The sequence below is a fragment of the Ipomoea nil genome, unplaced genomic scaffold (genome assembly GCF_001879475.1).
Source record: "Ipomoea nil cultivar Tokyo-kokei standard unplaced genomic scaffold, Asagao_1.1 scaffold1509, whole genome shotgun sequence".
Lineage (NCBI taxonomy): Eukaryota > Viridiplantae > Streptophyta > Magnoliopsida > Solanales > Convolvulaceae > Ipomoea > Ipomoea nil.
Window position 1 is genome coordinate 561,426 of NW_017617937.1, and position 13,584 is coordinate 575,009.

At 34.1% G+C, this 13,584-nt stretch overlaps 1 long non-coding RNA gene across 1 annotated transcript; it reads right to left on the bottom strand.

Moving 5' to 3' along the window:
• Window positions 1–10,320: 10,320 nt before the first annotated feature.
• LOC109188893 lies at window positions 10,321–13,377 on the bottom strand. The gene is made up of 3 exons (XR_002055511.1): window positions 13,311–13,377; window positions 13,090–13,169; window positions 10,321–10,965 (listed from the first exon to the last, which is right to left on the bottom strand). It is a non-coding gene; the product is annotated as an uncharacterized LOC109188893 (long non-coding RNA).
• Window positions 13,378–13,584: the final 207 nt, after the last annotated feature.

Genomic DNA, 13,584 nt, shown 5'->3' on the forward strand with positions numbered 1-13,584 from the left:
TATTTAGTTCATCCATTGTGGTTCTCCATTTTTCTATATTTTCATTTTGTTTGTTTATGCCATTTCAATAATTTATTGAGCAATATCAACTTTGTGTTTCTCTTATAATTTTTTGTTCTCAACATTAAGAACAATGTTTGAAATAAGTGTAGGAAAGAGATTTCTATTTTAAAATATTTGTCATTCTTTTAGCATATATATATATATATATATATATATATATATATATATATATATATATATATATATATATATATATATATATATTACTTTTAAAAATAATAAGTATGAATTTGAGCTTTTACCTAGTAAGCCTTTTGAATAGCCTATGATGAAAATATTGCATGTTTTTGTCAATTCTTAGTGTGTATATTGCATGTGGTTAGTTGTTAATTTCTTTATTTTTATATTTTGAATAACTTTGTAAAAAAAAAAAAAAAAAAAGTTTGAAAATCACAAATACCCTTATATGTTCTATGCATTTTCTTTGATAATTTATAAAGTGTTTTATACATTCTTTGAGTTGGCACTCATTGGTATGGATGAGGCAATAAATTTGAAACGTTATTAGGGTAAAGCTTAGTTTAAAGTTTGATTTTATTTTCTTTTAATTCTATTTAATAATGTCTTTGTTTGAGGGCAAACAAATTAATAAGTGTGGAAAAATTTAATGAATATTATTTTTCATTAATTTAGTTTAATTTTTTTAATTAATAAGTAATATTTAATTAGTTATTGTACATATTCTTCTTTTCTTTCCAACTAATTTTTTTTTTTGAAAACGAGAGATTAATTCATTAAATCACCAAGAATAACGTTTACAAGAAAAGATGGTGGAGAGTCATACCACTCTCCGCAACCTGGCTCAGAAAAGGCCTCCCTAGCAACAGCATGGGCAGCACCATTCGCAGATCGCTTAACATAACAAAATTTAACATCATCTATCTCTAATGCTAAATTTTTAATATCATCAACAATAAATCCAAAAGCCGAATTAAATGGTGGTGAACCAATTGCATGACAGACTACCTGACTGTCCATCTCTACATCCACGGAACCCATTCCTGTATGCTTTAACCAGCTCAAAGCCTCCCTGATGCTCAAAGCTTCCGCTTCTTTCACCATAAAGACCCCGGGCATCACCACATTCTTCGCTGCAAGGAAATTCCCATTATCATCACGTAGCACCCAACCCAACCCCATTACATTATCAGCCTCCCGTAACGCCGCATCCGTGTTCAATTTCAGTCTCCCTTGGGCAGGTTTGGTCCATCGTGTTACAGCCTCCTGCACAGCTTGTCCTGTAACCACCTCATTCACAGCCCTCCACTTATCAAGAAACAACAAAGCTCTCTGGACCACTATATTCAAATCAAAAACAACACCCTTCCAGACACTATCATTCCGGCTACACCACAGACCCCACAACACCATCACAAAGTTAGGCAACAGACTAGCATTCAAAGAATTCACACCCCAAAAAAACCAGTCAGCAAGATAATTACCGTGAAAAGTACTGATATGTGGCATCCCTAACTCACTCTAGAGCTGAACTACTTGCGGGCAATGAACAAACAAATGAAGGCCAGACTCCTCAACATGTCCGCACATATGACAATTCAACGCACAAGCAACATTTTTAGTCATCAAAATATCACGGGTAGGGAGATAAGATGATGCTAACTGCCAGCAGAAATTTTTCACCTTCGGCGGAATGTGTAGATTCCAGATTGTAGACTATGGCCGATCATCCCCAGCCACCATAGTAAGCTGCCTGTAACAAGATTTAACAGTGTAAGCACCCTTCTGATCCCAATTCCAAAACCACTGATCCCGTGGCTTCCTAATACTGAGTGGAATATTTAAAATCAAATTAGCATCACGAGGACCAAAAATATCCCACACACAATCCACATCCCAAGCATTACCTTGCAAATCCATGAGTGAAGACACCGGAGCATCATATACTGTCTGATGTAGTTCAGTCTCCACATACGGGTTAGCATCAACAGGCAGCCACGGATCGGAGCCAATTATAGTATCTTCCCCGTTGCCAATCACCCACCTACTACCTTCTTTCAAACAGCCCTTCACCTCCATCAAACCCCTCCAGATATATGACGGGTTATTCCCTTCTCTTGCATCAAAAAAATCACAACTCGAATAGTACCTGGACTTATACACTCGTGCAACTAGGCTTGCAGGTCTAGTTAACAGCCTCTAGGCCTGCTTTCCAACTAATTTTTAATTAGTTAAGTACGGAGTAATATTTAATTAGTTATTGTATATATTCTAAGTGATGCATGCATGGGTTGTATTAGTATTGTGATGTTATTATTTTCTTTTCTTTTCTTCCCAAATAATTTTTAATATTGACAGCCCAGTATATGGAATCTAATCAACTTTAGCCGAGTAAAAGCCTTTGCCTTCCCCTTCGGCAAATTATGTTGTGGAACTGTGTCCCCCTTACAAAGTAGATACGATTTTAAAATTGTTCATAATTATGAATATAGAGTTCTATAATTATGAATATAGAGTTCTATAATTATGAACATAGAGTTATGTAATTGTGAATATAGAGTTCAATAATTGTGAATATAAAGTTTAAAAATTATGAATATATAATTTTGTAATTGTGAATATATAATTCAATAATTGTGAATATGAAGTTCAAAAATTATGAACATAGAACCGTGTCTATCTTGCAAGATGGACATGATTGCACAGCATAACAATTATTCCCCTTCGACAATTTATATCGTGCACCAGAATGTACATTGCATTGTGCGCCTTGATGCAAAACCACAGGGCAGTTTGACCAGCAACGGTGGTGGCGTGATTTTATGGGCTTCAACTCTAGTAGAACGGAATTTCTTGTAGGCATCAATTTGATTCATTTTTTTTTTTATTTTTTATTTCCTAAACCTGCTTAGCCATTGATTTGTGTGAGAAGTAGTAATTCATTTCATTTTATTAAGTTTGTACACAGAAGCACCAATATGGTCGCCCATGCATTAGCTATGCACGTTGGTGCGGTTCACACACGATCAGTCTGGAGGGAAGCTCTACCTCCGTTTATTTCTGCTGATTTAAGTTAATATATGAAGTTTTTGCAATTGGTTTTCAAAAAAAAAAGCTGAGAAGTGTGCTGCTACTTGACGCATTACTATTGTGCTAATTGCCGTGCTTAGTGCTAATTACCATTAGTTATAATTTCTCTTGATAAAAATATCGATTAGGTCCTTATACTATAGTGTTTTGTTCAATTTAGTCTTTCTATTTTAATTTTGTTTAATTTAGTCCCTATATTTTAAAAAATGAAACAATTAAGGACAATAGTTGATGTGGCGCTGATATTATATCTGTCACGTCATCATACTTACATGTCAACTCATATATTATTTTATAAATATTTAAAATTAATTATTTTTATCACCAATATATTATATTAATATGTCCAAAATAAATACATAAGTATGAACTATTGTCCTTAATTGTTTCATTTTTTAAAGTATATGGACTAAATTGAACAAAATTAAGGTATAAGGACTAAATTGAACAAAATATTATAGTACAAGGACCTCATAGATACTTTGATCATTCTTCTTACATTTTCTTCACTGTAATAGCTTGTTAAATTGCTTGTTTATGGGAACATAATGATTCAACCATGAGTATTTTGCGATAGCTTGATTTTTATGTTGCCAACGAATTAAGTTTTTTCCTTTGATTTGATACTAAGATTAATTGTGTTGAAATCTGGCCAATTTTATTCGTGTTCTTAAGCTTTTTTATTCTGATTATTATTTGATCATCTGGTGCATGGTAATTTATTTACTTAGCTTCTTCTAGTTTGGGTTTAATTATTTTAGCATTTGAATTGGTCTTCATCTTTGATATTTATTCTGAGCATTTTTGTTTAAGTTCAAGTTATTAAATGCATTATTTTAACTACATTGTATCATTTTCCTGTGAGATCGACCCTTGCTAAAGCACATTAATACTATAATTGATTCGTGCCAAGTACATTAATTAAAATTGTCCATAAGGACTACTTTAAAAAATTACAAATGCGTTATGATACAATAAAATTGTAAAAAATACTTGAAAAATGCGTTGACATGTTTAGTCAACCTGAATGTATTATGAGTTTAGTGCGAAACATGTCATAATGAAATCAAATAAAATGAGACCATGTGTAGTTAGTTGTATTATTGACTCGATGTCTAATTGATATCTAAGTACAATCAATCAGTATATAAAATAGCACAATAACAACACAATAGAGGAAATTGGATTATGTTATGATATGAAGACATGTTAGAGCATCCACATTAGTTGGGAAGAATATGGGGATAATGTAAGAGTGATTAGGAGAGAGAATGTGGGGAAGGGAGAAAAAAAAAATTAAAAAACTAAAATTAAAAAACAAACGAAAATAAATAAATAAATAAAAGAACCTGTCAGGCGCGCCGTTCGGCGCGCCTGACGCGCCCGTGTGGGCGGTTTCGCGCACAGCAGCTCCTCTTTTCTTTTCTTTCTCTTTCTTCTTTTTCTGCATTCTCCCCAATTTTGCAGGATAAATATCTCCACAATTATCCCCACCCCATATTTGTTATTATCCCCATCGAGAAGAATTAATACTGAAATCTTCCCCTAATATGCACAAGTGTGGATGCTCTTAGAGCAACCCCAATAAAGGGGTTGTGCACAGGTTTTGAGGAAAAAATGGCAAGGTGGGGGAGAGAGGAGAAAGATGAGAGAGTGTGTTGCAGTAAAATGGAGATTTTGTAAGAAATGTGAGTCCCATCCCTTTTTTTATTTGCGCATCTGGTACGCGGGTTGCGCATAAACAGCGTGCCCAGTGGCCGCGTTAAGCTTTAATTTTTTTTTTTCTGATTTTTGATTTTTTTTCTTTTTCCCTATCACACTTGTAAAAATTCCTCAAAATCTTCACACTATTGAGGATGTCCTTATTCACAGTGGTGCAATCTCGAAATACTAACCTCTAATGATGTGTAATTATTTAACAATGACTTCAAGTCAACACCGCATATTGGGGGTGTTTGATAAATATATGTTAGTTGATTGGATTAGTGATGTTGACTAGTTGATAACATTCGTTGATTGTAGAAATATGTTTAGTGAATTAACTGTTAGCTGATTACATACAAAATGACTTTCTCAAAAAGTTGATTGAAAAAACTGCTTTGAGCAGCTTTTGAATTTCAATGTTTTGAAGCAATAAGCTGTTACAAAAAGTTAACTAATCAAATACTTAACTGCTAATTATGTTACCATTTATCAATCATGGCTATTGTCTATGATTAATTTTAAAGAATAACAATGAAGACTTTTTTGGGCATACCTAGGGTTATCACCCTGGCACTCACTGCAACAATGAAGAAGACACATCTTTTGAGTGAGACAGCTGGCAAAACCAAGAATCAAACACTTGACCTTTGGTTACGGATGAATGAGTCCCTTCCACTCAACTACACCCTCTAGGTTAACATAAAACATTATTGACACAACTTAGTATAAATCTGGATTATTGTTACACTAACGAGGATATACGTATCTATTTGACTAGTATTTTTTATGTGCAAAATTTACAAAAAAATAGATGTCCAATATTAATACTTTACACTGAACTTTTAACTTTATTTAAATTTTAGATATTTAAATTATTGTAAATAATAATAATAATAATAATAATAATAATAATAATAATTTAAATTTGATATTTATATTTTAAGAAATAACTACTCTGTAACATATAACTCCAATATATTATTATTATTATTATTATTATTATTGTTGTTGTTGTTGTTGTTGTTGTTGTTATTATTTTTGTTATTGTTGTTGTTATTATTATTATTATTATTATTATTATTATTATTATTATTATTGTTGTTGTTGTTGTTGTTGTTGTTGTTGTTGTTGTTGTTGTTGTTATGGGAAAATAACATTTCCGAGTTATATACTTATAGCACTTTTCCCCCCTTAATTATTCAAATGGTAGTTTTCCCCCCCTGAAATGTTAAATGAACATATTTATCCTTAAAATAAATATTCAATTTATTTTTCTTATCCAACAAATTATGACCACGATTTAGTTCAAACCGAACAGACACTATAGCAACCAAATCGAAATATTTCGATTACAATTTAGAATCAAAACCCGATATTTAGAGTTTATTAAAATCGCGAATCGGAACGGCCGGTTCATGTTCCGAACTGAAAAAATATATATATACATTTTTTGTTGAATTTATATTATTTTAAAAATAAATAATAAAATTTTAAAATAAAGTTTGAACCAGTAGTTCAAATTGGATCTGGAACCGTGAACCGACGGTTCAAAATAAAAATCAAATCGCAGTCATATATACTTATATGTTTGAATCAGAATAAATGTAAAAAAAGAACATACACTATCTGTAAATGTTATAATTCTAATTTTAAACTAATGCTAGTAGTTGTTCCAATTCGAATCGCCAGTTCACGGTTTAAGATTCAGTTTTTTCGATTCTTGATTTTAATAAACTGAAATTCAAATATTGGGTTCTGTCTGAATCGTAACCATAAACTATCAATTCGATTGATATAGTGTCTGGTTTAGTTCGAACCGAACCGTGGTCATCCCTACGTATAAACAATAATTTGTTGGAGAAGAAAATAAATAAAATGTTTATTTTAAAGGTAGAAATGTCAATTTAATATATCAAACGGGAAAATCGCCACTTTTAAAATAATTGAGGGGACTAATATGCTTACATTAATAATTAAGGGGAAAAATATGCTATAAACATATAATTCAGGGAAAAAAGTATCATTTTCCCTATTATTATTATTATTATTATTATTATTATTATTTTCCCTACTATTATTATTATTATTATTATTATTATTATTATTATTATTATTATTATTATTGTTATTATTATTGTTATTATTATTGTTATTATTATTATTATTATTATTATTATTATTATTATTATTATTATTATTATTATTATTTTCTTAAGCGCATTGCACGATTTGGATAGTGTTGATAAATATTATTTTTATTGTTATTTTAATTAATATTTTTATAGTTAATTTGTAATAATTAATTAATTTATATATAATTTTATTTATTATTTTGATTAAGTAACTTTGTTAATATTTTTCATTTTTAGGTTGTTTTTATTAAATTGATTTTATTATTTAAATTATGTTAGTCCAATAATTTCTTGATCCTAATTTAATGATAATATTAATAATTTTAATAGTACATGTTCAGCGTGAGTTTAATAAATGTAGATTAGTTATATATGGTCTCTAATAAGTTTATTATTATTATTATTATTATTATTGAGAAATAAGGGGATGCAGAATCAGATTTGCGGACGATATTATTCAACATATTCGGTTAGCGGAAAGCCTGCACGAAGGATTTTCGATCGGCGTTCCCGGGTTCACGTTCTTCAACGAAAATCTAAAATAGGAGAAACCGTGGCTGGTGTAGGAGAAGCGGTTGGAGACTAAACAGTATAAAAGAGGGCGATTCGAGGAGGAAAGAATCATCAAATTCACTACGAACCAATTCTGGAGGCGGCAACCGTTGCTGGTGTTCGGCGGTGTTGGACATCAATTTTCGGATTTTGTAACTGAATTGGTTATCTTAATAGTGCTTTGATACCAACAGTGCTCGGATGCCAAATGTGCCCTGATATCAATTTGTTGAAATTAAACAAGAATTCATTAGTAAGTTGATCTATTTACTGTACTTTTTAACCTATCGCACGCTATCATAACGCAAAATTCTGTATTTACTGTACTTTTTAACTTATCGCACGCTATCATAACGCAAAATTCGAATTTTGTACTTGTATTGTTTATCTCAATAGTGCTTTGATACCAACATTGCTCTGATACCAACATGTAATTCCAGTGATATCTAGACCTTTCGGAGACGCTGTTTACCGTCAAGTGTACCCTCATATTTTGTGGCCTTGGGCCCATCATAGAGTGTTGTACATGAACCTTTCCAATATTACTGAATTCGAAATGGTTGAGGTTCCTATTGGCCCCTAATGACAACCTGGGCACGCTTTAGGTCATCAATTGACAAGGTGGTATTTGAACCAGAGCTAGATGGGGATAAAACCTTAATCAATGATGGCCTAGGTAAAAGAGAACTCTACATCTTACGAAAGCACTTGACGGGGAATAAGCTGAATTTTGACAAAGTAGTATGTGTGGCAATCTATACAGTACTTGGGGTTGAGCCACCTCTATTCAGTTACGATATGGTAGTTCGCCAACCTATTCAAGAAGGTTGATTTATACTCCACCTTCTTAATAATCAAGGACAGATTGTAAACTGAGGATTTTGGTGGCTTATGACTGAGCGAGTATTACATTCAATTGTTTGTGTAGTTCTTGGTGATAATGCTTGAATTAGTCTGTTGTATACATTTGGTTTTGATATCTGTAATACGTTACGTTGTTTTCAACCACATAGCATTAAATATTTAAAGTTGATTTGAGTTGATGTAATTAAAATAAAAAGTATTGAAGAGTTCATAGAAGTAATGAAAAGTGAGTTAAAGATAAGTATGTTAGAGGACTTTGTTACTTCGAATTTTGTAATTGAATTGGTTATCTCAATAGTGCTTAGATACCATCATTGCTCTGATACCAACAGTTCTCTGATGCCAAATGTGCCCTGATATCAATTTGTTGATATTAACAAGAATTCATTAGTAAGTTGATCTATTTACTATACTTTTTAAACTATCGCACGCTATCATAACGCAAAATTCTCTGTACCATCAAACTTTGATACTTCGAATTTTGTACTTGAATTGTTTATACTTTGAATTTTGTAATAGAAATGTTTATCTCAATAGTGCTCTGATACCAACATGTAATTCCAGTGATATCTAGACCTTTCGGAGAAGCTGTTGACCGTCAGGTGTACCCTCATATTTTGTGGCCTTAGGCCCCCTTCCTTAGGCCCCCTTCCCAATATTACTGAATTCGAAATGGATGAGGTTCCTGTTGACCCCTGATAACAACCTAAGTACGCTTTAGGTCATCAATTGACAAGGTGGTATTTGAACCTGAGCTGGATGGGGGATAAAATCTTAATCAATGATGGCCCAGGTAAAAGAGAGCTCTACATCTTACGAAAACACTTGACGGGGAATAAGCTGAATTTCTACAAAGCGATGGCAACGGGGCGGGGCGGGGGCGAGGAATGGTGTCCCCGTCCTCGAAATGTCTCCCCATTCCCCGTCCCCACGGGGACTTTTCAGGGACGGAGAATTCCCGCCTTGTTTTTCATTTATTCTTTTAAAAAAAATCAGAATTAGTCAAGTAGTACCAGATAATAGTATTAGTCAAGTTCTTCTTAAATTAACATACTAAATCATAATTTTGTTCTCTAATCTAAGTTAATAATACAAACATCAGCATACTTCTCCAATCTAAATGCATAGAAACAAAAATGATGGAATCAAAGCATTTGGAATTTATGACTATCAAATCCCGCCACATAACATCCCAATATGATAGTATTCACAATAATTTTGTACATATATTTTCATAGAAATCTCACGGAAAATTCACACAACAATCAAAATCTATCAGTGTAAAGCAATGTGAAGAAGAAAATAAAACATATTGTTTTCTTCTTTCTTTCTATTGAATCCAGAGTTAGTCTAGAAAATAGAAATGGAAGAACCTACAGAAATTACCTACAAATTAGGCAAACTAGGAGGAATTGAAGCAGGCAGTAAGAAACTATCAAACTAATTGAAAGAGAAGAGTAGACGACTAATTCACACATCTTAGGGAGAGTCCACCATCATTTAAATACAAGCTAGAGGGCAAATGATATGAAAACCAGTTTCCATATATCTCAAAACCCTAATCTTCAGTTTCCTAATATGTAGGATTTTTAATATATTGAATGTTCTATAACACTCCTCCTCAAGTTGGAGCAAAGATATTGATCATGCCCAACTTATCACACAATTGTGAAAAACTTCTTGTCTTGGTATCAGAGCCAGGTTTGATTTTATGTCTCCTAAAAACTCTGGATACCGAGGTACGACCTTACTTAAACATGATTTGTTCTATAGGCTCGTACCTCTGTATCATTGAGTTCTAAGGAGACAGGAAATCAAACCTAGCTCTGATACCAAGACAGAGAGTTCTTCACAAAGGTATTTCACTCTTCAGTCTATTAACATGGTATCAGAGCCATAGCAATAAAAAAATTGTTACACAATTGTGAAGAACTCTCTGTGTTGGTATCAGAGCTAGGTTTTATTTTCTTTTCTCCTTAAAACTCAAGGATACAAGTGTGCGACCTTAATTAAACAGGATTTGTTCTATAGGCTCGTACCTCTGTATCATTGAGTTCTAAAGAGAGAGGAAATCAAGCATAGATCTGATACCAAGACAGAGAGTTCTTCACAAAGGTGTTTTTCTCTTCAGTCTATTAACATGGTATCAGAGCCATTGCAATAATTTTTTTTTTTTGTTGCTCCCTGTCGTCACCACCAGTCCAGCAAGCTTCGCTGGCGTTCGGCGACCCACTCCAAGAAGTTAGCCACCGATCTGCCTCCCACGTGGCTCTCACGCGCCACCGTCAACCGCTACCACCTCCGTCACGCGCCAGCGCGTGCGGCATCTCCGACGACCGAAAAAGTTTCCGGTTGGTAGTTCTAAGGTCGCCTAAGTCCAGAGTTCTCTGATCTGGACTTAGTTTGGGTCTCCTGAGTCCAAGGGCTCTCTGAAAACCCTTTTGTACAGTAACAAAGGGGACAACCTCGGCGTCTAAGCACCATCAAAAGGTAGCTTACTACAATCAGATAAAGTACTACTAACAAAAGTACTGGTCTAGTATCTACAACAACTAGAACTACTCACTCAACTATCACGTGCGCTCTCAAGAACTGGGCCCACCTGAAAGGGGTTATAAAACAAGTAGGAAAATAAACCCGTTAGCAAATTAATGCTAAGTATAAAGCCACTCAACCCTGTAAAGTACTATAGATATAGATTGGAAAATATTTTGCATTTACACACATTCTCAAGTATGAATATAAGCAATCAAGGCACTTAGTCATAGATCTCAATATATATATACATATATACTTCTATATGCTCGCAACCTATAACTCATATAAACATGTTTTAACTCATAACTCATGCTTGAACACATTCACATGATATAAACAGATATAAACCAACTATAGTATACTATGCACTTCTCACAGTCATACTAATAGATAAAGAGATAACTGAAGCTTAACAAGTAAAATCATGTTTTCATGCTAACACTTAAACAACGATAAAATTGTACTTCTCAAATGATCTAAATGAAACATATGCTAAGTCATGATACAAGTAAGGATATGATGCTATAGATATATAGATAGATATATATACTTATACTCTCGCTCTTATTAAAAGAAATACTTTTTCTATGGAGGATCTCTGTTGAGTCACTTGACTCGCTTTTCTCTTCTTTCTTTCTTTCTTTCTTCCTTTCTGTTGAGTCACTTAACTCGCTTTACTCTTCTTTCTTACTTGCTTTCTTTCTTCTTTTTCAACCTTTCTCATGATTCTCTTTTCTTTTCTTTCTCAATCTTTCTCTGTATGCGAGGCAGGTACTCCGTCGTAGCGAAGCCCTAGCGAACGGTGCATCTCTTGCAACCGCCACATCCGTATCAACGGAACCTCAAACTCGTGGGGAGGTAGGAACTTCACGAATCGTGAATGGACCTATCCGGACTCGCAAACATGGGCGGCCTAATACTCATCTCGCCCACAGAACCGGTACTCGTGGTTCTTAATCTTTCTTTCTCTGTGAAATCAGGTATCGTACTTTCAATGTGCACACCCCCTAACCGAGATTCCAAGCCCAGCGGATAGTGTCAAACCTAGCAACTTGGGAATATCGACCAAGTTACTTCTAGAATAAACTGTCGGTCCTCTGTGACCGTTTCTTTCTTTTCTCAAACTTCTTTCTTTCTCTTTTCTTCCGAAAGGACATAGTCCTAACGGGGGCCTCCAAAACATAGATTTTCCTCACTTATATAGATAGCATATATATCTCATGCAACTTCTTTTCTCATGCAAACAATCTCAATATTATGCAAGCTTCTCAATGCACAAATACATATCAAATAACTTATCTTTCACGTTTTGGAAATCAATTTATCATGCAAACTTCTCAATGCAAAAGATATAGATTTTCCAAAATAGATATAGGTTTGGAAATATGACTTAGGCTTTACTTAGAGCCTCTATTTGTACTTAAGCTTTGAAATATGCCAACATGTTATTTTACTGTAAAGTTTGGAAAACAATGCCTTAAGCAAATAATTCCAATAACTCAGCAAATCATCTATTCAAGGATTTAAACAAGGCAAATAACACAACTACTAAACTATTATTGTAATCAGATGCAACAAACTCCTTCACAGACTTAAAACTCAAAGCCAAACAAATACACAGTAGGCAATTTCTCCTTTGTCTACTAGATATGCTTCTAACCCAAAATCAAACAAGAACAACACATACTAGTGCGTCGTAACGAGCACAAGTGTCCGAGCATCAAGTGCCCACGAATCCCGGTTCGAAACAACACATAGTTGAGCCTCGGAGGGCCCGACCTTCTTGAACTTGGCCTGGCGGGGCTTGGTGACGGGGCTTGAGAAGCCCCGTCACTTGGCTCCGCCAAGCAACAGCTTTGAGTGACGGATCTTGCCTAGATCCATCACTCAGGTCCATTGAGCAACGGTTCTAGCCAACGGATCTCCCCTGGATCCGTTGGCTAGGGCCGCAAGGCCAACCTGGTCCACAGACAGTGTGCACCGCTTGTGCACCAGATGTCTTCTTCTCCAAAAATCCCAACTCAGAGCTCAAACAAACACTTCCAGGCAACCATGAATCAATCATATAACATCATCAACACACAATAAACTCATCAACAGGCATTCTCAAATATTTCTAAGCATTTAATCTCAAGAAATCTAACATTATCAAGCTAAAATAATAGATTTGGGAATCCATAGTTTATACCTTTGAGCCCTAGCCTCACAGACATTAACTTCTCTTCTATGACCTCAAGCTTAGTCTCCTTCTTCACCATCTAGGGCTCCCTGGCCACCAAAACAACAACAACATACACAGACACAAACACACTCTTAACATAAGAGAGGAAAAATCAGAGATGGAAGACGGAATGAAAGGAAGAAGATGAATGGAGAAGATGACAGTGAATGGAAAAGGAGATAGCTTACTGTGCTTTCTTTTCTTCTTTCTCAGATTTTCTCTGCTTAGAGTGAAGGAGGCAACAAGGAAGGATTGAATTCATCAGGTAGAATAGTGTTCTATTTATAGGATACGAAACCCTAGGTAATAAGTGTTGGCTGAGTATGGTATTTTGGTACATTGGCTTATAAAACATCAGGCTCCTTCTTTTAAACCAAGCTAGAGTATTAAAATAAGTTTATACAACTTCGGGGATAAAAGAGATTTCTTATAAGGATGTTTCCAAGTAAAAACATTTGACTC